At 36.7% G+C, this 27,872-nt stretch overlaps 1 protein-coding gene and 1 long non-coding RNA gene across 14 annotated transcripts in view; one reads left to right on the forward strand and one right to left on the reverse strand.

Moving 5' to 3' along the window:
• Positions 1-27,872, forward strand: part of lrrc7 (leucine rich repeat containing 7) — a 118,057-nt gene that overhangs the window by 48,046 nt on the left and 42,139 nt on the right. The window lies entirely within an intron of this gene.
• On the reverse strand, positions 7,800-11,685 carry LOC112150271. Its single transcript, XR_002919945.2, has 3 exons — positions 11,603-11,685; positions 11,292-11,363; positions 7,800-8,187 (listed from the first exon to the last, which is right to left on the reverse strand). It is a non-coding gene; the product is annotated as an uncharacterized LOC112150271 (long non-coding RNA).

The raw sequence follows: 27,872 nt of genomic DNA on the forward strand, positions 1-27,872 counted from the left end.
AATCATTACTAACATGAAGCAAAATGCTAATTGTGACTACTGTTAGCATGCTAACTGGAAGGTACTGGACTTGTCTTCAATATGCTAAGTATGGATAAAATAGTGCAAAGTACTAAAGGGGACTTTTATGCAGTGGACCATAGACATACCCAGCACCCCGTCCATAGTACTACAACCACGACAACAAAGGGTTGTTAACCTAGCTACATGGGATAGGTGTTCCATCAGTTTTTTGTTTTTTTTTAAGGTGGGTAAACCTGTTTTATTTAATCTGTATAGTTTTTTAGCAATTTTTCATATTTTATGACTAATTTTCTGCATCTGTAAAATTACCAGCATGACGCCCAATGAGGCAAATTTTCTTTGTGATATTAGGCTACATAAATAAAATCGAAGTGAATTGAATTGAACACAGTAAAACAACTTTACCACTTGCTACTCAATCAGTTAATAGGCGTGTTTGAGATGACTTGAGAGTCCACTCTGAACCAGTGTAGCAATCGCCGGGGATGCTAAAGACAGATAAATGATATGCACATCCGTCTTTGCATGCCTTTTATGTTCATGTATATTCTTAGATCATTTTAACATCTGTCCAGGGACAACAGATGAAAAATAGCCACGGGCTAATTCTGGCTCATTGAATGTGATGCTTTTCATATGAACTGTCCCAGAGAAATAAATAAAGTTGAAACTGAAGTTAACAATTAAACACACCATCATATGAGTTCCTTTTGATGTGTTACTGCAAATGTTTGTGTGATGTTTAGCATTAAAACCTGAATGATTATCAGTAGAAAAAAAAAAATTACATTTTTCAAGTAAAATATTTTCTAATATTGTATTTGAATGATTTTGATTTTAATGTATCACAACCTTTAATAGAAGAAACCATGTTTATTTTTTTTTAAATCAGTAATTAGCTACTGATTTTTTCATCACTAATTAGCAGAACGAGTTACAAAATGTACAGATTTCCTTCATTGGAGTCCAGTCGTTTCTGATCATCATCACTTCGAACTACATCTGTCTGGACACCGTTTCCCACAATGCACTGTTTTGTAGTCATTTTGGTAGCTCGCAGTCAGTGCAGTACCAAATTTCCAGTTGTGTTCACAGGCGTTTGCACACGCCCCCCACCTACGATACTTCCATGACAGCGCAGACCCAATGTTGGAGCACAAAACTACCCAACATGCACCTCACACCATTCAATCTGCACAGCGTGGCGTCTGCTGCGAACAACAGAGATGGGCGGAGTAAACTCTAGCCAATATGGCTGTCCCACTTCAGGCCTCATTTTGCTATTCAGTCCTAACGTCAGGGAAACTACCAAGGCTAAAGAAGGGCAGTCTTCTTTAAGAATCACCATTTACAATGTTGTGTTCCAGATCCCCAGGATGTTGGAGGATAGGGTCAAGTCCTAATGCATCCTGCGTTTGTTGGTCTACACGGTGCTGTGGGCAAACCTGTCTTATCTTAATACAACAAAAGCCCAGACTGATTGGTCCAGCTGCGTCAAGATGCTCCAATGTAACCGAGAGAAAGACAGAGAGGAACCCCGAGGCTGCTGTTAGTCTTTAAAGCCCTTTCATCCATTTTAGACCTGCGGCATCTACCATGGAGATATCTTGAGGCAATTCAAGCCTTTAATAATGGTCGTTTCACTAAAGCAAAAAATAACCACAGCCGCAGATGAAGCTGAGATATAGAAGAAAATCATAAAGTGAGGTGTAGATATGGACCCCGGGCAGGACAAGAAGTGCATTCATAAGCTTCAAGCGTCTTTGACTGCGGTTTAAGAGTTCAGCTTGGTGTGACACCGGAGAAAGCCAGCAGAGAAACTTTGGGAGAGCAGAGCGCACGAGGAGACAAAAAGGCGGAGAGGAAGACGGCTGAGTGGGAGTAATCTTGACAGCATCTGCCTGCTGTCCCACTCTGTCTGTCTCAGCTCAGCTGTCATGGCTATCAGACAGGAAGTGACTGAGAGATAGATCGTCTCAGAGCTCACTGGGGTTCAGCCCTCTTTGGCATTTTATCATCTGAACCGGACAGCTTCTTCTGTTAAGTCACATTGCTTTGTATGTGTGCTTAGACCCTTATAAAATTAATTTTTTTTTATCTATTATAGTTATACTTTCCCCAACAATGTAGCAAATTTAGCAGAGCTAAATGGACATGTCCTTATTTCGTCCAGCATAAATATGTAAATTGTTGGTCACCATCTTGTGCCTTTTTGCATTTTGCTTAAAAATAAAAATAAATGCATATTCATTCAAAATTCTTCCACATTTGATGATGAGATAAATGTCGGTGGATATGTGTCAGGCCGCCATGCTTCTATGAAGAGAACAGAGTGGTTTACTCGTCACAGAATCTGATCATCAATTCTGTTTGTTTTCCTTTGTTGTACTTGATTGATGTCAACAGTTCGCTGGATATTGTTGCATCTGCAGAATTGCTGCATCTGCCATTGTCTGCAAGCTGTTTTTGCTTTACCAGGGAGTGTCCTTCAAGTAGTTTTTTTTTTTTTTTTGCATGCACACAACTGTATTTCTAAAGATTTGTTTCTCTGAAATGTGGTGAGTGCTGACAGGCTCGGTGAAGTATCGTATTTGATCTGTTCTACCTTCATGCTTTTCGCCTGTTTACCTTTTAAGTTTCCTCTTTGGTCAACAGATAAAAGAATATATAAGTTAAAATTAGACTCAAGAACAATCAGTGGTGGAACAGCTCTTTCATTTTTCTGCTTTTTTTTACAGAATGAATCTAGCAGTTGAAATCATACTTAATACATATGTATATTAGACTTTTTATTTTGACATTTGTTTCCTCACACTGAATTGAAGTTAACCCTTTAACACAGGATATGTCACAGGTAATATCTGAATAACACTCACTCTTTGAGATACCGTTGACGGTTCACACAATCAATGTTTTTCATATCAACTTTGCACTGATATGCAACATTGCTAACAAAGTGTTGGGTACAAAACAGTTTTTCTACGACAGAATCAGCTGATTCACTAGTACTTAAAGTGTTGCATATAAGCATAAGCTGCTTTTTTGCACTTCAGAATTAACTGGAATTTTGTTAACTGCATAAATGGTTGAAGAGTTACAGTGGTCAAAAAAATTGATTTATTGGTTTATTTCAAGCATAGATTGAAAAATACAGGACAAAACTCACAATTATTTCAAACTCATTACAGAAACAATGAAATGTGTTGATTAGAAAATAGAAAACAAACAAAAATAAAACACACTTATGTCACATTTGGTTCATTCATCTTTTGTGATAATTAACTAAAGTCAGTAGAGTTTGATTGACCCTTATATAATCCCACCCCTACTTAATTACTTAATTTCACTGTTTTGCATGATTATATAATCCGTTTTTGTTGTTGTTGTTGTTGTTTTTTTTTTAATTCCCAATAGCAAAGTAAAGTGCTTTAAATGTAAATTTACTTTAAATTGCTTTAAATGAAAATGTAAACATTCTAAAAGGGTTGAGGATGAATTAAAAGTTATATTTTGTTGCTGGTATTAGCCAAACAAAAGGATAATTGCATACCATACTTAGATCTATTCAGTTTGATTTAGGTTTGTTGGATTTTTGAATTTTTAAATGAATTAGGACTGTCAGCATTAATGCGTTAACTCATGCGATTAATCAAAAATGATTAATGTGTACATTTTTATTAAAGCATATTACCTCGCAAAGCAACCGTCTTCCACAATGCCTTGGACAGTTCAGGCTTTAACAGCATGTGTTAAAACACTTTGTTGGGTATTATCCCATCTATACCATGGCCATTTACAAAATAAATAACTATATAATTGGTTTTTAGTACTTTATTTTTGCTCATTTTTTTCAGTTAAGAGAGCTTTTTCACAAAAAAGCAGACTATTTAATCCGTTATCGCCGCTGAGCCTCGACTGTTGCAGCAAAAGAAAGTGATATATATGCTGATTGTCACGATAGATTACATAAAGTATCAGTTCAGAGGGAAAGTTCACCTCTTACGCTTGTTTTTGTCCAGAAGATGAAGAAAAGTTTGTTTTAAAGAAACCAGCACAGTGATATAGAACATTTAGGCAATGTGACAGGAACTTATTTTTAATGCATATTTTTTTTAGGTCGACAGATGTGTTTCTTATTGCTGTATGTCTTTGTTTTCTTGGAGTAATAATACAGACAGAAAAGTTAACACATAATGCATTTCAAAATTTCAGACAATAAAAATGAAGGAAACATTTTCTGTGGCCTGTTTTTGTTCAAAAGTTGCATATTGCCATATAAAACTTACCTCGTAAAACATTGAGATTAATCGTGATTAATCACAATACAAAAGGGTGATTAATCTGATTAGTTTTTTGATTGATTGACAGCACTAAAATAAATATAAAAAAGGAAGTATTAAGTAGTTATTACAGAATGACATTAAGCATTAACCTATATAACAGGGGATATTTAATGTGGCAGCATATGACCATTATTCTTGTTTTTAATTTGAGAAAAAATGAAAAAATAATGTCATGAAAGATCTGCATCATCATGGTTCAGAATTCATTTAGGTTCCACAGGAAAATTGTATTCTGTGGTTTAAGTTCAATGTGTTATAAGTCTTGATGGAAAGTATGAGATTAATGATGTACAGTGGAATTAAGTAAAGATAAATGTTGTAATTCTGCAACATGCAGGTGTATCCTGCAATCACTGAATGAAAGAAAATGAATCAAGAACTAGAAATTGAAGATCCAAAATGGCACAAAGGCCACACTTGTTTGAAAAAAGCAGTTTTTAATATTTTTGTTCAGCTATTTAAAATGAAATATGCATACACTGTGATGGAGGTATTTTTGGGCAGTTTGGCTTGCCATACAGGTCTCTTTAGGGCAGGATGTATGGTAGGATGTCAGACATTTTCATGAGCACATAAAGTTAAACCACAGGATTTTGTTGCACATTTGGAGCATCAATGATATGAATTAAATACACAACTCTTTAAATCCTGCATTTCCATTTTATTTCTGTGTATTAGAGCTGTATGTTGCACCAGCAGCTGTGTTTGTTTACTTCTAGCTCACAGTCCACAAATTCAAAGGGGAAAAAGCGGCTTATTGGCTGCTCAGCTGCAGCATATTATGGAGCATTTCACCCGTGACATGCAGGGACAGAACAAACTTTAATTATTCATCCAACCTTCTGCGTTTTAATGTGAAAACTGTGTTAAAAATGCCTGTTTTTTTTCTAGCTCAAACTAAAGTCAGGTCAGGAGTTGGACCGCAGTAATTCACAGAAAGGCATCACAAGTATAAAGTGGGATAATCTCATCTTGGGCGCTTTATGCATCATTAACTGACTCTTTATCATTTTTCTCTGACTGTCTGTCTTAAAGCTGTTGTCTTTCTGTGCAGCACATCCAGCCCCTGCAGGTCTTATGGGATCTATAGGCGTCCGTAAGCCTCCCTAAATAGCAGCTGTACTGCACCAGCCAGCTGTATTGCTCTCTGAATGTAGTTTTGAGCATTTTAGCATGGCTGATAATGAGCAGGCTTAAGAGGAATTTTTCCATTTCATGAATCCGTCACTTTTCATCTTTCTGCCCTTTTGTATGATGAAAAAACTTCACATTTAATACCTAAAATATCCCAGGTATGTCACATTCAATCTTTCAAGATTTGTGACTGTTTTCTTTGTTCTGTTAACAGTTACGACTGTGTTATTTATTATTTTGGTGGCTTTACTGCCTGCTCTATTTTATCTGTGACACTGGGTTTGTTTCTACCAAATGTGTTCACCTGCTTTCAGTTATATTCACACCACTTGTTCCTCATGTTGTTTTTTTTTTTTTTTTTTTAATAACCATTGATGATATTGTCCATGGATCTTGTTTCTGTGCCCAGGTTTTGGTCTTTATTGTTTTAAATTAGAGTGTGCACTTCTGTGTTCAAAGTTTTTTGCTTGATGTAGTTTAGGGGTTTAACACTAAAAGAGCCATTTGGGTTAGTTTCTTACAGACCAAAACCAAGAGCGAGATGCAAAATCCGTCGACACTGTTCATAACAAAGACTTTATTTTTATTTCTGTGCCATCATTTATGACATGTGGCTTATAAATATTTACAATAATTAAACTGTAAATGCAACTTTTTCGATAAGAAGCAATTTTAACTTCATTTACTTTTAACAGCAGCACATATACGATTCTTTCAAAACAAAATACAGCCTGTGTCAAATAAAATCTTCTTGCTGCAGCAGGTTTACTTTAATTAAAAATGCATGATGACTTTAACATTACAACATTGGTTTAGAAACTAATTTTAGGGAAAAGAGCTGCATGTGGCTCTGGGGCCTCAGGTTGCAGACTTTCGATTTAGGTGGTTGAAAACCTGCTCTTCTTTCTCCTTGAGCTTTCTAAATCCATTATAAGTCGATCGATTTATTTTGGATTATTTATTGAATCAGTTAACCCTTTAACACCTGAGATGTCGTCGGCAACGCTTTAACACAAAATCTTTAACACATGGAGAAAAGCAGAATCTGATGGAATTATGGTGATTGTGTTACGGTTGAAAAGTTACAATAAGTCAAAAAGCATGAACACTGGAGCTTCAGTGTTAAAGGGTTAATTTGCTTTCCTCTGTCTCACTTACATTTTGTCTCATACTCTTTAACTTTAACAATGCACAAATGAAAAGTAATATAAGAGCATCAAAATGGTTTTTATTTGAAAATATTTTAAAATAACAATCTAGTAATACTGACTTTTTTTAAACTGGACAGCAGCTATTGTTAAAATAAGACAGTAATTTATACTAATTAAATCCTAACTTGCCATTTTTATCATCTATTCTCTTACCATAACATAAACAAAAATGTCCACAGCTTCAAAAATGTCCTTAGATCACAGTGCTCTGTTTAGTGCAGCTTTTGTTTAATTTAATGAGCTCTATTTGTGCTGTAACTGTAGTGTCAGGAATAAGTGGCAACAAAGTAAATCTTCTAAATATTAGTTGATGCAATAATGTTGTAGCTTTAAAAAAACAAAAATCACTTGATTTTCTAATATTTAGTCTTTTTCTCCCATATTTATTTCTAGTGTACCTTGAAAGCTCAAACAACATGTTTTAAAGTTTTCGAGATTTTTTTTAACCAAATTTGTTAATAATTTTGTATGAACATGTGTTTGGTGCATTTTTATCCATTTATCTAACTTTTTACGTTTAACATTTAATGATAGAAATGAAGGGGAAAGAGAGCAAAGTTATTTAAATGAGAAAAAATAGTAATAAGCTAAAAAAAAAAAATGAATCTGTGCTTAGAGGTTTTATTTTTTCTACCCTTAACATACAAGCTGATTTTTCCCACGTCTTTGGTGAAAAGTAAACTGGAGAATGTCAAGTTTAATTTTGAAAAAAAAAACAACACACATTTTGATTTTGAGATTTTGAGATTTATGATTATCTTCAAGTCTTTGTGGTATCTTTTTTCCTATGTTTGCTATACTCCATATATTTAGGTCTTTGCATTTTTACTCAAAAACAAAAACTCTCTAATTATCTAAGATTAAAATTACAACTAAAATATTACAACTATAATAATCTTTTTTTTTTTTTCAACTCAGTAAGGTAAAATAAAAAAGTTGTATCAATTACTGATCTTCAAAGAGAAAAGCCAAAAAACAGAACGAGAAGTTGCATATTATGACAACCAAGTACACAGTTAAAACTCGAGCTGAGTATAAAGATATTACAGAAACTAAACAGAGCTAAACTCATGGTTAAACGTTTTGGGCCTGACAGCTTCAAAAAGGATGTTCCACAGGTTTTTGTCTGATTGGAGAAGAAAAGTAGTTGGTTGGTCTTTCTGTATGTGTTGATTAAACTACAAGAACTATTTTTTTTTCTTTTTAAGAGGCTTCTACGCAGGTTCTGGCCTGACCCTGTACAGTTGCCATCCTGCTGTGATGTCCCAATTCAACACATAAAAATTAGGTTTCTGGCAAGCTTTTTTAGTGATTTGGCAGTGTTTGTGACACATGCAGAGTCTTTGGACATGGCCAGGCTTATGTATTTGACTGTGGTCACCAGCTGGACATCTTCTCCACAATGAAGAGGGGTCTCCTTCTGTAATCCACTTTCATCTCCTCCATTTCTTCACAGGGAGGTAAACTGTCTGCATCTGCAAGAAACTGGTTGCCATTAGAAATCATAACAAAAGTTGTGTTATCCACAAACTTCACAAAATGACTGCCAGCACACCAAAGCAAGCAGTGTGTCTTTTAGCGTCCACTGTACCCAGTAGTCTTGAAGACCACTTATCGTTCTTCTCCTTTAAATGTGAAAAATAAGACTAAAAGATTGTTGTGTGCATCGGATTATTCGGCATTCCTACTGTATGCGTTATGGTGTTGGTCCATTTTTGCCCTTTATGACCAAATACCACAGTTTAGGTTTCTCGGTGAGAGTCACTGGACTTTGGTCTCATATGCCTTCCATGACTACATTTTTGGACTTCATCATGTTGGTGAGCAGCCCTCAGACTGGTACTGGTGCGCAGCCTGGAGGTTAAGGACTCCAGATTTATTGGCAACAGCCAGCACGACAAAAAATGACAAGTAACGTCAAAAAGTGATGTGCGGGGGCCCCAAACTATATGTCCATAAATGACAAGTTGGGAGTGGGAATGTGTTGATGTCCTGTCCTCTCTGTGGATCTGGATCCTTTGAGCCATTTAAGGCAAGGAATGGCAACTCCACACCTTTCCTGCATGTTTTCCAACGTATCTAGCTCTGGCATGTTGTATTTGTCTCAGCAAAAAATGACATTTGGCCCAATCCAGCCCAGCGAATGTATTCCATTATATGGTAAGTTTGGTCTCAGTGTGTCATGAACAAATTGAAAAAAATGCTGACAAGGTTTTATAAGACTGTCTGAAAAATATACAATTAACAAGTATGAAAAAGCTTATGTTTTCTCAAGTCATTTGCTGGCAGGTAAAAAAGAGGTTTTTATCTCCAGACTGTCATGGTAACAACTTCAAAGGTGCCAAGGTTGACTAAGTGTTATTTGTTGTTTGACAAAGGAGAAGTATGTAGAGTTATGACTAAAAAAAACACCTGTGTTCTGGAGGTTAACCTGCAGCAAGGTTGTTATGCAGTAAAAACATGAATTGTGCCAATTTTGAGCACTGTGAATCGTGATCGAGAAGTTTGCACAGGTATGTAGGAGTGGAGTGTCTTACCTTTGGTTGGCTGACCTGAATGTGGCTCAAATAGCCCACGTCACCGTGACGATACATTTAAAAATTCTCAGAAGCGGCTCGTGTCGTGATTAGTGGGCGCCAAACCAGAGGCTGCCCCCACACTTTGACCTCTCTCCTCCACTTTCTGTCCAGACAGAGGTTCTGCAGTACCATGACTCAGTTGTGTATGCATTGTTTTTCTGTCTGTACATCATTCTCTCTGGCAAGCGCGGTTGTCTTCACTCTGACATGTGCTATATAAATTAGTAATATTCCCTGGTTATCTTTCTGACACCACATTAAATTTAGCTGGCCAAGTTAGCCTGTAAGAAAAGCATCAAAACACACATTTTGTTTGGGCGTGAAAGCATTTAGCAAAGCCTGGTTTGTACCATTTGGGAGTTCTGCCAAAGACCTACTTTCACTGCATTTAATCTTTCATATAACATGTCAAAAATGTAGAGCATAAAAGCTATGTTGCTAATTTTATCTTGGCAGGGCAGGCGTTGAATACATTATACACAAAAATACTCAGCTTTTCATTATAAAAATCTTAAAATAATGTTGATTTTAGTTATTTATTACAAAGTTATAAAAGTCCAATGTGGCAGATTTCACTATCATACCTAGTCTCATTGAACTAAGGACTAAATCACTGCAGCTACAGCCTGGATTTGTGACATTAGAAGACTCTCATATTGAAACATTTTGGGGTTCTTGGCTCAACTGATGGTGGATTGTTAAAACGTTTTGCACCTTTATTGAATTCAGTTTGTTTACACAGTTTTCATATATAAATGTCACAAACAAAGCAGCTGCTTTGGGTCAATAATGTATAATATGGCCGTGGTCAGGCTGGGCCTTGAACAAATGGATCCTTGTAATATCGTTTCTACACAGTAGTACCAAGCCAGACTGTTTCCTTAGATCTGAAGTTTGTTACTCTGTTAAGTTTTGTTGTCAAGGGTCATATTGGGGGAACTTGGGGGGTGGCGGGGATAGAACTGGGGGAGAGGGGGGCGTTCATTTTGTGTTAATGTCCTGTTTTCTATCTGTGAATTTGTTTTCAAACACTGTTTTTTACATTTTTAATACCTATTTTATTTGCTTTTATGTTAATCGCTTTGTGTTTTGGCTGAATGAAAGACGCTATACAATTAAATGAAGTTTGAGTTTGAGTTTAATATAAGCTCTGAGTAAAACAGATTCATGCCATAGCCTTTTTTTCCCAATTTACAATGCATAGTTCCTACTCTTTTTGGTTTAGTTCTACTTTTGGGTTGGGTTTTACGTTTGTGCTGTTGCTGAAACGCACCAGGGTTCACTTGTAAGTGAATGTTGACCCTTGGTTTAGTGGACTAGAGTTCTCCTTGGTAGATCCGCACCAGATTTCAGGTTAGCTCACCTGATTTTTTTTTTCCGGCTAGGAAAAAATCATACATGTTTTTGCCTTTAAGTAGATGCTAAATTAAGGTAAATTTGAAGCTGAAGTGATGTTTCATCAACAGGCAACTCGGGGTTAACACCTGCTAAAAGAACCAAGTGAACAAATACTGATGCAGACTAAACAGCTTATGCTTCGTTTCCACTGAGCGGTCCGGATTGGTCTGGTTCTGGCCGATTTAGAATGGTCGGGAGAATTCAAATGAGTGTTTCCATTGAATGTTGGGCCATCAAGGCGCATGCGGGGTGTAGACCAGTGAATTAGCCGTGCAATATAACGGTGTGACTACAGCACTTCTCGTTTGCGGATTTACTGTGTCTATAGTCCCTTATCCTCGTAAATAAGGGGGAAATACTGTATGCAAAGAGTTTAATATCCTTTGCAGGCGAACCTGAATACATCCGAAAAGAGGACAAAACTTTTGGCTCGGATCCTGAGTTGGGAAAAGGTGCTGGTTGGATGGTTGCTGTTACCTTTCTGCCAATGAGTTTCATCGTGTGACAACAGTAGCTCTGCCCTAACTAGTTTGTTCCATTTTTCTATGACCCTACTACCATAATGGATCAGTCTTATAATGGAAATGCTCAAAATACTGTACCGGACTGGACTGGACCGCTCAGGAAACGAGGCATTCGTGTCAAAGCGGCCTAGAAGGTTGGAGTTTATTTAACTGAAATGTACAAAAAAGATTTTAGTTTGTTAGTAGAGCAAAAAAATGTTTTGTAAAAGTTGTGAAGCAAAACCATTTTTCTTAGTAAAATTTTTTGTAAAAAATAATATTAGTGATATTTGGAGTTAGTCTGTAACTATTTAGAGTTGTCATTGTTTATTGAAATACTTCAATTTGGATCTTGCAAATATGCTTCTATCAGTGTTGAAGTGACTCTGCATCCCATTGGTGTTCCTCACCTGAGTTACTGTTCCAATTCAGTCACACGAAACCATTGGAAGTGGCGCCCTTAGCCTTTTTAATTAGGTAATTTTTAGCAATTGAGTCCCTGTCACCATGGCAACTGCTCGATGTGCAATTTCCATAGACTTTTAAGGAAAGCTTTGGGGATAAAACTTACTAAAGAGTGTTTATGCAAATAGTAGCTGGTTGGAACATGGAGGGAAAAGGCTTTAATCATGGGCGGAGGAGATGGTAACTGTAACTTTCTTTTTATTACTTTCTGCTGACTGTGTGCTGAAGAGTTGGTGTGACCTTGAGCATAAACTGTGAGCCCGATTTGATGCCTAAAAATGATAAACCTGTAGGATGAAAGACGCCAGAGCACAGATGAGAAGGCAGGGAATATTATCTGCTCTCCTTCAGAGAGGGGAGGATAGAAGGAAGGACAGGGGCAGCAGCAGGTGATAGATGGAGTGAACGCATGAATAGAGATGCAGACAGTCATGCACAGCTATCAGCTGGCAGTAAAAAGAGAGACTGAGTCCTGGCCAAAACACGAGAGTGAGGAAAAGAGAGGGATGACAGAAAGATGGAACGGCTGCTCCAGAAAGCAGCAGGTCTCACTGTGTGTGCAGAGTTTTTTTCAGGTGAAGGTGAACAATTTACCTGAATGCAGGATATGTGTAATTGACTATTCGAGTGGCAGGAATAAAAGGAGGGAATAAAACTGCACACAAACTGGGAACTGCTGACTTTACAACCGTTATTGGAATGTTTTGTTTGACCCCTGAAGTTTTTTACAGAATTATAAAATCAATGCCATCTTGCAGCGTGAAACACAAGCGTCTCCAGTGATGGAAGAGCTGATGGAAAACCAAAGCAGAACGAAAACAAGAAGAAATGATGTGTTTTCCAGCTGTTTGTGCAGAGTTGAAATGGCTAAAGAGGGTGTGGCATTTGCTTCCTATTAATCAACCCCGTGCATTTTTGCTTTCAAATAGGTTATGAAAGTTTGATGGATGGGACATTTATTTTAGGGAGACAGCTTTCACATTTTCTCATTCATTTTTTTATTCCCTCATAACTTTAAGACATATGGACTTCCATCACTCCTTCCCCTAAGGAGTGGAGCTCTCGTCTTCATAGCCCCGGGCATCGCTACACTGTTTGCAGTGATGGCTAGCAGCTGATCTAGCTGACTGGCGAAGCATAGTGGCTAAGCACCGCCATCTGAGCGGCGATGCTAGCAGCAGATTACTGCTAGCCGGATGGAGAAATTCTGCATTTGTGTTCGTCTGGGGGCAGTTCTGGCAGTGCAGACCCATCCTGAAAGGAGCTGTTCTTACTTTTTGACTTCAGCCCATGAGAACCCGCTCGTTTTTGTGGGTTGGGAGAGACTGGTGTTCAGAGCGCCGGTTTTCTCAGAAATGCATAAACTGATCAAAATACCACTTTGGGGTTCTTTATATTGATGGATGAATATTATAATACACTTAAAAGCTTAACAAGTTTATTTTACATGTTACAGGCCCTTTAAAATTGCATTTCTGAGTATTTACTTATTTGGGGGCAGACCAAAAAAAAAAAAAAAGCCTGTAAAAGTGGTGCTGCAGTCAGTTGGCCACTAGCTCCCTGGTTCGGTCCGTTCTGATCTACTTGCAGACAAATAGATCCATGTACGTCTTTGTTTTCCTCATCCGGGATGGTATCTGGCTCAAAACTGAACAGCTGGATAGCTCTGACAAAGCTCAAACATTTCTTTGCACTGATAATGTTAGGTTGGGGTTGTGAGGAGCTGTAAGTCAGTGGGAGAGCGTGTAAACGGATGGATGAAGGGAAATGAGGGCAGGCTTACTCTGTGCCAACAACCCCTCCCACAATTCAAGTTGAATTTCTAATGAACTTCTGGTGCGCTGCAGAAATATAATTTTTTTTTGGGGGGGGGGGGTAAAAATGACATAATCATAATTGAAAGATCGCAAAGAACGATTTTAGAATAAAAAAATGATTGGAGTGGGACTTTAACAAATTACACCTCTAATGTTGTGTCATAGCAATAACTTTTATATGCACAAATGTGAACACAGGTTAATACTAAAAGATAATATAAGGTATAAGGCTGTGCAACCCTGGAAGAGTTTGTTGTATATTGTTGGGGGAAATTTGCATTTAAAGACATGATAGCACTGATGAAGGAAAAACAAAAAAAGCTAATTATAACACAGCCATGAGCATTTCATACCATCTGTACTGATTCAATGTACTGTAGTTATAAAGGAGAGGGGATTCAAGGATTCTTTAGGGGTACTTACCCCCCTGCCCACACACACACACATTTGTGTGTTCATTCTGTCTTACATTTCTGTGCTTTTGTTTAATAAGTCTTCTTCTATAAACAGTTTTTAATGACAAAAAGTCCGGATTTTGGTTTATTCATCATCCCCACAATAGTCACCTGCATTTTTACCTTTTCTTCTGTGTTGATCTATCTTATTTTCACAGAGTTTCTCATAAAAACAGACAGTTATGAGCCAAAAGCTACTTTTACAGTAAAACACATGGACATTGTTATGAGTGAAACAGTTCTAGAGATGCTATGTTCACATCACATGTTACAGCATATCAACACATTGCTAACAAAATTATCTTCTTGGTTCCCCCTACAGGGGTCACCACATTGAGCACTAGTCATATTTTAGATTGCTACACAATGAATTTAGTGGTAGTTTATTAAAAGTTGTCGGACCTTCTCGCGTGAACCCATTTTAATTTTTGCAAAGAAAATTAATCTGAGGGAAAGTTCATTCTGTTCCTTTTGAAAATATTTCATTTTGTCATCAAACTTTTTACACCTGAAATTGTTTTGTGAGCAGTAAGTAGCCTTGGTCAAATGGTCAAATGAAAAAAATATTCATGTGCAAAAAAACACCCTTATTATAATTGTCTTCACAGTAATATGAACATCAGAATATCTGAAACGAAAAACGTATCGATGTGACCCAAGAAAATAATTGTCTTGCTGTTAAACACCTGTAAATAAATGGATTATATAATTATTCCAGGGATCAGTAATAAATAAAAACATTAAACAACCCTGTTAGATTAAATGCCAGTTATTAGGAATGCTTTCACTTTAAAGTGATAAAAAGAAAGGAAAACAAATCAGTACAGAGGTTTAGTTACAAACAGACATTTAAAATTAAACTCACAATTAGCAATAAACAGAAATGCTTCTGATTGATGCATGTAATCTTAATTATTTTATTTTAAATTAGAGTTATATTTTAATTAGGATTAAAATTATGCCATTTTTAAATTCTTTGTGATTATTATAGATTTGCTGGGGGTTGATCTTAGATCTGAGCACATAAAAGTGATCTGAAGATCGCTAAACATGACCTATCTCACTTTTCCTCCTCTTGCATTGATAAAAGAACAAAGAATTCCCTCTAAAGCCTCTGGTCTGTCATTGAAGTTAAATTTTTTGTCAAGTATTGTGAGTTCATGGACTCACTACAATTTTAGAATTACTTAGCCTCTATGTCAAAAGTGAATAAATAAATTAATTATTCTTCCAAAAAAAAAAAAATGTGGAAAAGAAAAAAAACTAAATTTATTTTATCCAAAAATATTTAACAAAATCTCACTAAATCAGGGTTAAAAATGTTTGTGGCAGAATTTTTTTTTTTAACTCAGAATAATCTTTGTCTCGTTTATCCCTAAAAATCTTCTAAACTTACTGTTTTCTAATTAAACTATGAGTTGAAAATGGTTAAACAGCTAAAGATATTATCCAGAGTTCTCTAGGAAGACGTCTGCCTAAACTAGAAATGTAAGGAAAAAATCAGTTTGGCGATATATCACAATATTTTATTTGGCAATAATTGTATTGATTTAAAATGCTGACAAGAAAATATTTAATTAAATATTCATGAGCGACCTTCATTGCTTACTTTTGTTTTCCACCTAAACCTCTGACTGCTTGTCAGATCTTGTTGTTGTTTTGTTTTGGTAGCAACAGCAAGATCTCGCGGGATTCAGCTTGTGTTAAATGTTCAGTCAGCCTTGCTGTTTTTGTTGCTATGAGACATGTACTGCTTAATTTTAATTTAGGATGGGTACCGAACTGAAATCTTTGCCAAGTTGCTGCCAGCATCACCATACAGTTGCAGTGATGTTGTGATGATTAAATACAATTAATTTTACAATTTTATTACAATGAAACGTATTAATATTCAAGAGAAAAATTGTCTTGGGATATATCGTGATATTGTATAGTGAGACATGTATCAGATTACATATCATATTGCCATTCACCAATAACTGGGGACATTTTTCTATTTTTTTGTATTATTATAATCATTCTTTGATAAATACAATCTGCACTTTTTTTAAATGAGAATATTTAGATTATTGTTACTGATTAATATAAATGATTCGCCTGTGGATGTTTTGAAATTTGATCACATCAATGATATTAATGATCCTTTATAACCTGAATCTATTAATATTTGATATTAAGTTTGATATTAATGGTATGGTCGAGTTGGGGTGGGATTATATAAGTTCGTTTCCTTCCACTCCCTTTCAAGCGATCTACTTGTGATTCATTATGTGATATGTTATTTCAAGTATTATAACCTGATTGCTTGAAATAAACAATTTCATTCCTTCATTATTTAAAAATGGAAAAAAAAAGGAAACTAAGTCTTCTTTGCCTTTCGGCTGTAGGAGTTGCCATGGCGAATTACACACCTCCATTCTTCACCAACCACCATCATGTTCCTCTTCACCATATCAACATCTAATGAATTATGGATCTCACATTTTAGACTTGAATAAAGTTAATCCGAAATGTAATTTATAGACCAGAAGGTAGAATTAATTTATTTACACGGAAATGTTTTTACCCAAACTTACATTGTTTATAAGGCTTTTGCATGGACACAGACTTTTGTTTTAATTCTGTTTTACTGAATAATTAGGAAGAATGAGAGGCAGAGCGGCTCACACTGTCAGAGTTTGAATGTAAAAGAGGGTTAGATAAACTACAATCTGGCACTTCATAGATTTACCTGTCTGAACCCCTGTTGTCTACTTATTTAATCTGGTGGTTTTTGTTTTTTTTTAGGGTGGCTGAAGGCAGATGGAGAAGCAGTGTGAGGGATTAGGGATGGAAGGTAGAAAAAAAAGGGGGTAAAGTCAGAGAAGGTTATTATGTTTATTTTTAGCAGTGTGTATCCTTGAAAACAAGCTCATCAGTGCTGTTTGTTAAATTTGCTTGTTTCCAATAATGAAGGGGCCTGCAGCTTCCTGCTGAGATGATCACAATGCAATGCTATTGGTTTGACTTTATGTTGCTAAACCCCAAAATCTACATGGAAGTATTTTATTGGTCCATTCAATATAGCTGACATGCATCTTTTCCATTTTTACTCAATGTTCCCAATGCTGTTTTTACAAAGTTTACGAGGAGACAAGTAGCAATAATTAGTGGATTGTCACATGTGAAAATTGAGTTTAAGCCTTATCTGATCCTGTATATTGACTTGTCCATTGCTTGTAGTACTTTCAGTTTCAAACGGACTCCATTGTCATTCAGGCTCTACAGTGTTTTAGACACGAGCACACATGTAACAGACGCTGTAATCGCAGAGTTGTGGCAGAAAATCCTTTTTTTTTTGTTGTTGTGCTTGTTGTACCAATCCACTTTTTTCTACACAGCTCCCACATTTTAGCTCACCAAGTCAGATTTACTACAAAGGATACTTTTGAGATCTTGTACCACTTTCACACTGGGCATGTGATGCGTGTTCTTGAATCTGCTTTCTGGTTACACTGGACGAGCAGGGAGGGAATTCTTCCATTTATTTTTCTACTGTTTACTAGTGTATGTTGCCCATCTACATTTGGAAGATATTTTGTGAAGATCTCGTGAATATTACTCCAAGCATCTTACTTCAAGGCTCTATTCCGATATATGAAAGACTTGCTGTCAGAATTTCTTTCGGGCACAAACCGCAATTATTCATTGCTCTTTTATCATCTATTTTTAAACAGTTGACAATTCCGTGAATGAAAATTGGTGCTATCCATTTGTCACTATCAAACCTAAGTCCCTAATTGGTCAAAGTTGAACCTACTTTAACCGTCGACGCGTTCAATGGCTAAACATTTCATCTTCATCAGAAATGCGTGTTGCCGAGTAGCTTAGAAAATAGCAAAGCTTAATCACAAAATATATTTAAAAAGACAAAATATTACTGTGTATATTCCGTGGTGTATTTTAAATTGTGTTTGCAAACACGCTTTTCCCCTTCTAAGTAAAAATCATTTTAATGTTGTTAATTATAATAGTCAACATCTGTGGCTCTGCATTCTTGTCCTTCCTTATCGCCTCTGTTTTTCTCCCCCAAATTTCTTGAAGTCTGAATAAAAGTCTGCTTTGATCACCACTCTCTTCCTTCCAGGGATCCCCTGGATCACCTCATCCATCTTTCTCCAGAATTTCTCTTTTCTCTCTGGCTCACATTCTTTCTGGGGGACATAACCACTGACAACGTTCAGTATCACACCTTCACTTTCGAGCCTCGACTTATCACCTTATCTGACACTCTCTTCACCGCCAATACATTTTTAGTGAACTCCTCCTTCGGGATTATTTGTTCCTCTTTCCATAACACAATGATAAAATAGCTCCAGCCTGCTACCAATGTGTAAGCCTTTCATCTGGTTTCTTGAACACCTTTTTCCTCACCATCACGTCGACCAATTCTTCAATTCTCCTTGTCAAAGTTTCTACATTCAAAGTTCTTATCAGTCCTTCACTCCTGCCTTTCTTTTTCTCTGAGCCTCCTCCTCTCCTTTTTCAACCAATAGTAATCCCATATCCTCTGACATCCTGTAGGTCGACAGCACCAGTGACGATGGTTAACTTTTCCTGTCCCTGAAAAATGATTATCTTACAAGAATTTTACATTCATTCTCAAATGTTGGAAATCCCATTTCTAAAACTTTTAGTAGGAAGTTTTGGCCTTTCTTTTCTATGAAATGTTTACAGCTTCTAGGCTAACTATTTTAAGAGCAGTTTGTGTGTGTGTGTGGTGTTCGTCTTTTTGATTCTCAGTATTTCTGGCTCAGAGTCTTGGGCAGGCTGTGAGGACGCCAGCTTGGCAAGGTGACCCCACAAAAATAACCTAAATCAACACACATGCCCTCGCACAAAGTTACACTTTTACAGACAGACATCAACAGTCTGAGCAGAAACACCCCTTGGACTGGTTTAGAAGGCTCTCAGATTAGTATTTCTCTGCATATGGGAGTCGTGTTTATTCACAGTAGACCATCTTCTGTCTCCAGATTCAGAATGGAAAATTGTTCATAAAATATTGAAAACAAGTCCTATTTGTTTGAACTTTTTTAAATATTCTTTCATGTTTTCTCACAGGGGTGCACAGTGGTTCACACTCTGGCCTCACAGTGAGAAGGCCTCGTTTTTGGGATCTTTCTTTGTGGAGTTAGCGTGTTCTTCTCTTGTATTTGTGTTCTCCAAGAACTCCACGTTTCCCCCACAGTCCAAATCCATGCTGCATTGGTAAAATTGTTATTCCAGATGAATAGATAGATGAATATAATTGTCTGGTGCTGTAGTAGTATTTTTAAAGTGTTGATAATCTTGCGTCAGTGCTGTGTAAAGTGCATTGTTATGAGTGCGTATTGACTAGAAAATGTTTGCACTGTCAGAGCTAATCGATATGCTAAAACTGAAAACATCTAATTAGTTTTTCTACTAGGAAGAAAAGACAAACGTTTTGCGCTGGAGGTCTGAAATATGATTTTAAAGCTAAAAACAACCAAATGCCCATGACTTTATTATTATGTTTAAATGTTTAGGAAAACAGGTTAGAAATAGCGTAAATAACAAGGACAGTTTTCTAAAAATTCTTACCAGTTAAAATAATATACTTTTATTTGCTTTTTTCATTTGCTAAGACTGGAAAGCTCAATATTAGGAGTCAGGACTCTGTCTCCCCCTCTGGTCATTGGTGGGAGCTGTTTCCAGAGTACTGAATGCACTTCATTTCCCAGCAACCCCAGCGCACAGGATGCCACTCACCTGACTCTCATCTGCTAATCAACCACACACTGTATCACTGCGCAGAGCCTCACTCAGTGGGTAGTACTGTTTTTTCCACCCTGCCTACATTACAGAACATTTCTATCTGGACCTGATATTCTGCTTATTCTTTGTTTGCTTGCCGTCTGCCCTGACTATGGTGTTAAATTTTTCGGCAAAAGTCCCCTACAAGCGCATATGAAACTCCACGCTCGTAATGAACATTCCACGGGCGCGGGACAATCTCTACGCCCGCTCCTCTACCTGTGCGCTCATGAAACCTCCTCTCTGCACTCATGGGAGTATTGTTACTCTCCTGTGACCTCTCCTGCTCACCTGTGAAAGTCATCTTACGCCCCTAAAACTAGCTTTTTGGCCAATCACGTGCAAGTTTCCATTTTGTTTTTTTTACACAACCTCAGGTAGGAGTTGTTATGCGCGCACAGGAATGCCTCCTCAACCAGGCAGGAGTGGTTCCACAAGCGTGTAGAGACTACAGGTTTGCTCATGGAGATAGAACTGTGCCTGTGGAACGTTCATTACACTCGTGGAGTTTGATGCATGCTCGTGGGGGACTTTCGGCGAAAATTTAACACCATACCTGACCCTTGTATGGACTCTGACAGTTTCAGTCTCTTCTTGGATGATCCCATGCTTATGATTGACCCCTGCCTGTCTGACTCTGATCTAACTTTGTGGTCTTTTAGCTGTCTGAACTAATATACCTGCTGCATGTGGAACGAACAAGATCTGGTGCACCTGGAAAAACTAGTAATTTGGTTTCCCCAAAGGTGAATCTAGTTAAAACCACATAAACATAACAATGCTTCGTATTTATACTAAAAGAGTGCTTTACTGGTAAATGTGGTCGTAATAATGAAGCAAAAGCCCATTAATATTTGCCAAAGGACCAAAATTAACTTTACTGTTTTTACTTCTTATTTTATTTTTTTTCCAGTGCTAATTTTAGACAATTCTGGCTCCAAATTCGGGCAGCTTGTTTCACTCTTGATAGTCCAGTGTGAAAGTAATTCAAATTAAATTAAATCTTTGGTTGGAAACTGAGAACAAGCAGTACCAGAATATGAATGTCTGGTTTATGTTACCTCATTTATTTTCTCTGTTTGCTTAAAAAGGAAGGTTGACTACTTTATATTTTTGAGTAAAAGTTTAGGAAAGTTGGCTAAATATACAAAAAAGTGTTAGAAACTTCTCTCATAATATTACATGTTTGGTTAAAAAAAAGTCACTGTATCCAGTAGAAAAGTTAGTTTCCGTTGACTGACAGATTTTAAAGGCTTCTTTTTTTTGGCAAAGACGAAGACACAGAAAGCATTCACACAAACATAATTTTTCTTCAGGAGTAAACAGTATGAGAGATCCCTCAAAAGGTGTTCTACCCTCAAAGAATCAATCATTTTTTATTTTATCTTGATTTTTTTAAAGTATTGTTTGATGGGGAAAAAACCCTCTAACTTTAGCTGTTCTTGTTATGAAAAAAAAAAACAATAGGATTTTCGTTCATTTTTTTTTTAGAATTTTAATTTGCATTTTGCACCAAAAATGACATTCTACAAAGTCTAAATCATGTAATTGGTTCTAAGTTCCACAACTATCATTAAGAAAGCCTCAGATGCCAGATGCTTTACACACAGAAGCCACATAGCTGATTTAAAAAACAACTGAACGATTAAAATAAAAGCTTTTAAAAATAAAATAAACTAGGGAAAACTCTGCCTTTCCAGTGTCTCACCTCCTGGAGTTCAGGATTAAAAATGTTCTCACAGAGAGAAAACAAACAAACTAGACTGCCCGATTTAAGATGGCTTCCTTTTCTGCCTCTCGGGATGGGATGGAGGAAAGAGAGGAACGGAAAAAGTTACATGCAGGCAGATGGAGGAGGAGTGTTGAGAAAGAAAGAGAGTCCTGAAAGGGAAAGAGGAGAAGACAGAAAGAGGAGATGTGTCAGGGCGTCTCAAGCAGAAAGAACTGGGCCACTGAGCATAACCCTGGAAGAATAGAGAAGAGGAAAAAAATGATAAGACTCGCCTGGAAATGGAGAAGAGAAAGTGAGAGATGACAGAGGGAGAGGAGGAAGAGAAGGATGAAGAGTGCTATCTTCACAGATACTCAGGAACAGTTGGAGGAGGGGAACCCTGATGTGAAAAACCAAACAAGAGGCGTTTGGCAGCTCAGGATTAACAAACACAGACTTTCTGACATTCAAAGGAAAATTTTAGTTTGTCACAACTTTTTTACTTCCAATTTTTAGATGAGAAACAGAGGTTTAGCAGATTTCTGACAGTATTCATTTGAGCTCAATATTAGCTCTAACAAAAATTTTCTGAGCATTTTTTTACTTTAATTGTGACTGTAAAACATGTTTTTCTGTCTAAGTGACCTGAAAAGTGATTTATTCTGTGATGTTCTCTAAAAAAAAATCAATGAGTAGAAGATAAAAATAGCCAGAAACTTCAGACCCTTTTATCTGACATTTGTTTTAAGGGTTAATGAAATGTGTAATTTATGAATAGATCTCGACAATGGCATTTATGAACTGCTTTCTTTCAGTTTAACCAGCAACTAGCTGATTTTCTAAAAGCAAATGTTTGACTAAATGTTGCTTTTGTACAAAAAAAAAAAAAACATTTTATTGTTAATCATTTTATTCTGAGGCCAAAAGATCAGAAACAAAATCTGAACTCTGCTGAATTTGTGTTATGGCGTCGTGTTATCGGCTTTCGGGGTACAAAGGCTGTCACTCACTCCCCTTTCATCCATTGCTGCAAATTGTGAATGGAGGTATTGATTCAGCGCTTTAACTTCTCTGTTGGGACCCTGCTATTCTTTGTTTGCAATGCTGCCTCTTGTTGTAGTCACATCTTAGCAGAGCTAAGTGGCTCCGATTGGCTTCATATTACAGGTTTTGCATCTGAACAGTCAAATCTTTACTTGGTTTGAAGTAGAATATGCTAGAAATTTGCTGTGTGAATACTTTGGAAAAGCACAAAAAAAAATAATTAAATTCTAATTTTTTGTCGTGGACAACCAAATGATTCCCCTTTTGACAGAAATCAGAAAATATAAAATAAAAATAAATGGCAAACATTGCTTGGTGTGTTATCTGAGGCCAATTTCCCTTGTTAACAGTGACTCAACACTCAAGGTAATTCTTTGATCACTTAATTGGAATATAATTTAATTGCTATTCTTTTAAAGAAACACATTACAGGAACACATACATTCAAACCACATCTTTACTACAATGTGTTCACTTTACAAATGAGCCCAACTCTCATGTGCAGAGAAATGTAAAAAAAAAAAAAAAATTTTCAACACAACTTAAAATATTTTGTTTTAAATCACCACCATGGTAAATAATAATGAATGGAAAATAAAAAGCAACTGATTAATAATATATATATATATATTGAAACTCCCCGGTCATTTTGGTAAATAAGAATATGTTCTTACTTCCTCACCTAAATAAAAGTTAAATAAAATAATTAATTTAAGAATATCATGTACTGTAGTCTATCATGTGATAATTATTAGAATTATTAGAATTCTACCAACTCCGTATAACCATTGGTATATTTGATACATGCATTGCTGCGTCCCCTTTCATTAAAATGAGCCAAACTTTCCTTAAAAAAAACTGTTCTCTGCTTTGTAGTTCACCATCCTTCCACTAGGAGCAGTAGAGCTTTTCCAGCTCATTTCAAAATGGCTGCTTCCATTAAATCTCTAAAGCACCTTTGGCGGGAAAGGTTTAGCTAAGTTTCAAGCTTTATTATGGTGAGAATAACTCATATTTTGTCATGTAATTTTTTAAATGACTACTTACTGTATTAAAAGGATGGAAAACATGTTAATTCATTCCTTATACTACAGTTACACCACGTTAAAAATGCATGTATGAAATTTGATATTTTATTTTTCGCCCATATCCGCTGATTAGAGCAGTTCTGACGAAAGCCTCAATTGTACTGTAGATTTTTTTCTTTCTCTTAACATATTTGATATGTAAATTGAGGGACAATTAGGGGGACTTAAAATTGAAGACAATGTCTATGTAACCTGTCTATGGTTGTGGGGCCACCATCTGAAATCCAGCCTAGAGCACCCCAATGGTTGCAGCCATTCCTGCTGTTTCTTGTAGTCTTTTGATTGGAAGCGTTTTGTCCTTGATGCTTGTGGCATATGCTTGGAGAATAATTGCTTGCGACGGAAACATGACCTCAATAAGAATTTGGCCCACTTGGTTTGTTTTCGTATGTTTACTAGTCCACTCACGCATCTGAGCATAATTGATTGCCTCATCTTGGGCACGAGGGCGAACCATCAGCTGTTCCCTGCTTTGTCGGGCCGGCTAACAGTTATTCTTAGTGTCGGTGCTGCAAGGGTCATTGAGTTTTACAGACGTGCCACCTGGAGCCTCACTGCCGAAAACGTTTGGACCGGCTGGAAGGGAGAGAAGGGTGATGGAGCAAATGAGTTCTGTCCTCATCAGAAACATGAAAGTGCTATCCCATGACAGCTGTATCGATGCCGGAGCTGTTTGAGGTCTAAAAAAAGATGGTTTTTATTTCATCGCCTCACACTTCAACGGGTTTCAACCTGATTTAGGTTTCTAAACTTCTCAATCTCTTTATAAGAAATGTTGTAGGGTGGAGATGACCTACTTTGCTTCTTTAATATTTCATTAAGCATCACCTATTTAATGAGAAGAATTCTGTTGTAACTTTTTTACAAGCAATTTTAAACCATTTTAAGTTAAAACAGGTATTGGATTATTTTAAAATCAAGAAACTATTCATGATTTCAACATTTTTCACAAGAAAAACATTCTGTTCTATGATCCCGCTTTTGTGTCAAAGAGTTGAAAGGCGTGAAGCAGCAGAGGAAATTGGACTGACGTTCACCCAGCAGCAAATGTTGGATGCCAAGCTTCTGTCTTTTGATGTCTGGCTTCCTGTTGTTTTTTTAGTTACACATTTGAATTTATAATACAATTGTCTGCCTTGTTTCTTAATTGGCAGAGATGTCAGGATGTTGATGGGAGGATATAGCACACACGAAAGATTTGTTGTCGGAAACTAAAATGTTTGGTAACAAACTTAAAGAAGTTGCTGGAAAAGTTGAGTTTTTGTTAAATAGAAAATATTTTCTGCATAAATTTGCACTAAAAATGTTTTTATGTTCTGTAGATTTGTAACTCCTGACGTATTAAAGATCTGAATGAAATTTATTTTTTCTTAGAACCACTCTCTGCTTGTCCACTGTGAACACCATATACTAAGGTTAAAAAATCTGCATTTAACAAACCCGGTGTGTCCACACCAATACACCTGCTGGCACTAAACCTCCAATTTTAATATATTTCTTTTTTTCTGTAGACTTTCTCTTACTGTACCAGCAGAACAGATGCATGATCCAAAAACAGCTTTTCAGCTGAGCATCTTGAAATAAATAAGATACCTTATGAAAACAAAAGAAAAATCTGTGAGGATGCATGCATATGCAGGTGACTTGATAAAGATAGAATATGAATGCATATAAATACTGCTCAGAGGTCTGTTTGACAGCGTAGAACACTGGAATGTGAAACAGGATTTTCCCAGTATTAATAAAGATAAGTCTGTGTGTTTGTGTGTGCTTCTGTTTGCATGGATCTCCATGCTGTTGAGTGAAATACAGTGTTTGTTTAATCCTAAGTGATTTTGACAGGCTTGCGGCTCTGAAGCTCCTATTCAGGTGCTATAAAAGTGTCTGCCGAATCCTCGTCTACATTAAGTGAAGCCAAATGCGGATTGATCGCCCACTGAGTGAATGTTCTGTTTTATGACAGAGGGAATGAATAAAAATACACCCGGCTCCTGGGAGACGGTCTCTATGGCAGCGGTTGCTATGGCGACTGCAAGGCCGCACGTGTAGTGGTGGCTGTTATGGCACTCGAGGGAATTCACCCTCTGGAGCTCCTGGAGAACAGGACACATGATTACGTACTGAAATACAGCTGAAAAAGTGAAGAGTGGAGAAAAGATGGAGGAGGGCAGGAGGCTGAATTCATAAAATGACACTATTTTTGAATTTTCTAAAGCAGGTAAAATGGACTTCACTCGTTTCCTGGTAAATATTAAAACGTATTTCTGTATATCATCCACATAAGAGGAAATCTATATCATATTTAAATATTTGCAAAAACATGTTCTGCACACTTGTTTGGAATATGTTTTTATGGAAAAAACAAATGAGGAATACTTGGCCTTCTGCTCCAAAAACCCAGAGGGAATAATGCTCAAGACAATGACATCAGCTCAAAAATATTATGGCCAAAACACCAAAGCTTTTGCAAAACATTGGGTTAAAAAACATAAAGAGAACCCTTTTAAAGGTCCTCAAGAAAATATGATAGAGAGTGATTGAAACTCCCCATTCATTGAGATCATTAGACATTAGAAAAAAACATTTTAGGATGTTTTTTGTTTTATTTTTTTAGGTTTACCTCAAAAAGTCAAATAAAAAAGCTGTCACACATCTGTTTTATTTCTGTTTGTGTTATAGTAACCAAAATAAATGACTTACTATCTTTTAAAAATAGTTCATATGAAATCATGTGACAGTTTCTATTCAGCTGTTTCTTACAAGTATAACTGGTTTAATAGCTGTTCTTCAGTAAATAAAACTTTTGATACATTATATTCATCTTTTATGCAGTTTTAATGTTATGTTATTTAAAGGCTGATGTTATTCGCATGTATTCACGTGTGACAAGCACATAAAGGGATGGAAATTCATATTAGCCACACATAGCTGCACTGCCCTCACTTATTTTAAGTGCATTCAAGGCTGGATTTTGATGTTGGCTGCACATATTTACAATTCAACTTAGAGTTAAGTCCCATCAGATTTCAACCACGTTACCATTTAATTGTTTAATCCTGACCATAACCATAATTCTCACCCTAACCCTTTCTCTGGGTCCAAAGGAAAAGTTCAGCATCGCCTGCATGTATTTTGAAAATTAGGTGTCACTTTTTAATTTAAAAAGTGAGAAAGGTAGTTAGAAGCTAAGCTATTGAAATCATGTCCTCATTTTTTTATCAATTTTGTTGTGAATCCTGTTGGCAAAGTCAGTTTTTTAGGTTTGGTTTCATTACAAAAAGCCTAATCAATTTATTATTTCATCGTTCCAACTTAAAATAACCTCTGCTTGTACATTTTTAACTTTGTGGGTTTACGGGAGTGTCTGTGGAACCTCATCTTAGTTAAGTGCAGTTGTCTTACTTTGACCCACTTCAGATTATAGTGGCTTTTTCCCCTCCACACAGAAGTAATCAACCTGCAGGTGTGTGATTGCGTGTCCATCTGTGAGTCTAATTCTTTTGTCCCATTTTAACATCATAATCTCTCCTGATGCAGAGACTTGTGTTAGAGTTTGGATGAGCGGCATTGCCTCTGCAGAGTCAGTCTGCTCTGTTTCCATAGCAGCGGTGAGAGCCAAAACAGCCAACCACACTCACTTCCTCCTTTCACCCTGCCGGTGCCGGATCACTCCAACTCTCCTCCTACATTCGTCTCTTTTTGGGTTTCTTCAGAATACACTTCATTGCCCTGCTTACATTCATTCACAAATATGCAGCTGTGTAAATACAAAAATCAATTTTCAATTTAAAATATTTAATATCAAGTTTGCTGACTGAATTTGCCGTAATTCAGAAAGAAGTTGGCTGCTTTCTGCCTTTCACACAGGCTACTTCAGGAAACGCTTATGTTTTCATGCCAGTCGTGAAGCTGCCTGCCCACAGCTGTCTCTCACTTTTTCCCACATAAACAATCTCCGATTCACTCTAGATATCTGTCACTTTTCCTGCCGGCATTGTTCTCAGTTTACGCCCGTGGAATTTATTCTCTTTTCTCTCTCTGCTATCTTGACTAAAAGGCAGTTATTTTTAGTCTGCTGCGCTTTTGAATTTTTAGCTCCAGCATCAGTAGACTTGGAGGGCAAAATCACGCACCTGCATTATAAGTACCTTATTTTAGGTAACAAAATATGTAACAGTGAGGTATTTAGGGACTGATTTTGGCCATAACCTTTAGAGATACTCTCAGGTCATTCATGTTTATTTTTAACATTTTTTAAAGAAAGATAAATTCAAATATTACCA

The sequence above is a fragment of the Oryzias melastigma genome, linkage group LG4 (assembly GCF_002922805.2).
Source record: "Oryzias melastigma strain HK-1 linkage group LG4, ASM292280v2, whole genome shotgun sequence".
Classification (NCBI taxonomy): domain Eukaryota; kingdom Metazoa; phylum Chordata; class Actinopteri; order Beloniformes; family Adrianichthyidae; genus Oryzias; species Oryzias melastigma.